Below are 2,500 nucleotides of genomic sequence, written 5' to 3'. Positions count from 1 at the left end.
ATGTTATAGAAGTACATTTTACAATTGCTACTTTTACTATCTTCCTAATCTGGTAGTTGAATTAGTACAACTTTAAAAGTTCAAACTTCCCGCAAAGTTTTGTGTTGAACAGGCTGACACAAGTTTCTTTTTATAGTTTATATAAGAAATATCTGTTATAATGCCGTTACTGTTTTTAAAATATTTTAATTTAATTGTTCATTGTTTTTATACCGTTTATTTATTTCTTGTTTCCTTTCCTCACTGGGATATTTTTCCCTAATGGATTCCCTTGGGCTTATAACATCTTGCTTTTCCAACTAGGGTTGTAGCTTAGATAGTAGTAGTAGGAATAATAATAATAATAAATAATGCCTCTACTACTTATGAATAATAATAATAATAATAATAATAATAATAATAATAATAACAACAACAACAATAATAATAATAAATAATAATGCCTCTAATACTTATAAATAATAATGATAATAAATAATGCCTCTACTACTTATGAATAATAATAATAACAATAATAATAATAATGATAATAATAATCATAATAATAATAATAATAATAATAAATAATGCCTCTACTACATATGAATAATAAAAATAATAATAATAATAATAATAAATATTAATAATAATAATGCCTCTAATACTTAAGAATAATAATGATAATAATAAATAATGCCTCTACTAATTATGAATCATAATAATAATAATAATAATAATAATAATAATAATAATAATAATACTTAAGAATAATAATGATAATAATAAATAATGCCTCTAGTACTTACGAAGATGACAACGGCAATAAGATCGACAAGACGAAAACCATATCTATTTCCGGCTCTTTTCAGCAAAAGCAATTTCCCATTATATCAAAAAAAAAAAAAAAAAAAAGAAAAAGAAAAAAAAAAAAAAAAAAAAATTCCACATCGTTTGCCGTATGACTAAGACATCCTTATGAAAGGAGGCTTTGGGGGGAGGGGGAGGAGAAGGGGGTGGGGGGAGGGAAAGGGGAGGGGGGGGGGGGTAGGCAATCGGTGAACGTCGTTCTTGCCTGTGGCAAGACGTTTCTTCGCCTGAAGGGAGACTGGAAGTGACAGGAAGGCTTTTGAGAGTTTTTGCCCCGAGGGACATTTCAGCTTTCGTTGATGAAAACTCATATAGATTTTATCAATGATAATTTTTTTTTTTTTTTTTTTTTTTTTTTTTTTTGCAATTTTGAAGAATGCCTTTTATGTCTGATGGCATTCAATTTTTTTATCGAGCGATTTCTGTATAAAGAAATTTGATAAGGTATTCTATATATAAAGATTTCTGGCTAAGTATTTTAGTAAGCTATTTCTGTCTAAATAATTTGACATGGTGATATGGTATTCCACCAAAAAATATTTCTGGCTAACATTTATTTAGTGAGCGATTTGTCTAAAGAAATTTGATATATTCTATATAAAAAGATTTCTTTCTAATAGTTATTTTTAGTGAGCGACTTCTGTCTGAAGAAATTTGATATGATATTCTATATATAATGATTTCTAGCTAATAGTTTTTTTTAGCGAGCGATTTCTGTCGAAAGAAATTGTTATGGTATTCTATATATAAATATTTTTGGCTAAAAATTATTTAGCGATCTAATTCTGTCTAAAGAAATTCGATATGGTATTCTACATAGAATGATTTTGGCTAATAGTCTTTTAGCGAGTGGTTACTGTCTAAAGAAATTTTTTATGGTATTCTATATAAATAGATTTCTGCGTAACGTTTATTTAGTGAGCGATTTCTGTCTAAAGAAATTTGTTATGGTATTCTATATAAATAGATTTCTGGCTGACAGTTTTTTGACGAACGATTCATATTCTGAGAACTTTAATATGGTATTCCAACTAGAATATTTTCTGCCTGACGTTTTTAATGAGTGATTTGTCTAAAGAAATTTGATATAGTATTCCATCTAAAAAGATTTTTTGATAACTGTCTTTTATTTAGTAAACGGGTTCTGTTTACAGAAATGTTATGTGGTATTCCATCTAAAAAGATTTTTGGATAACTTTTTCTAGTGGACGATTTCTAAGAAATTTCAAATGGTATTCCATCTAAATAGATGTTTGCTGGCTAACTTTTTTTTTAAAGAAATTGGATTTGAAATATTTCATCTAAAAAGATTTTTGGATGACATTATTTTAGTGAGCAATTTCTGTCTAAGATATTTGATATGGTATTCCATCTAAAAAGAGGTTATCTGGCTGAATATTCTTTTAGTGAGCGATTTGTTAAAAGAAATTTGGTACGGTAGGTAATTTCTGTCTGATGAAATTTGAGATAATATTCAATCTGGAAAAATTCTGCTTTACAAAATATCTGAAATGTATTCTACAGTAACAGGCAAGTTGTTGTTTACATGACGCCAGTGCCATCTATTGGCATCAACTGATACTATGAAAGAAATACGTTTATGGAGGTATTCTGTTAAGAAACGTTGTAGAACAAACTATACTTGAAAGGGTCT

The sequence above is a fragment of the Palaemon carinicauda genome, chromosome 6, assembly GCF_036898095.1.
Source record: "Palaemon carinicauda isolate YSFRI2023 chromosome 6, ASM3689809v2, whole genome shotgun sequence".
Taxonomy (NCBI): domain Eukaryota; kingdom Metazoa; phylum Arthropoda; class Malacostraca; order Decapoda; family Palaemonidae; genus Palaemon; species Palaemon carinicauda.
This window is presented reverse-complemented; position numbering follows the sequence as displayed.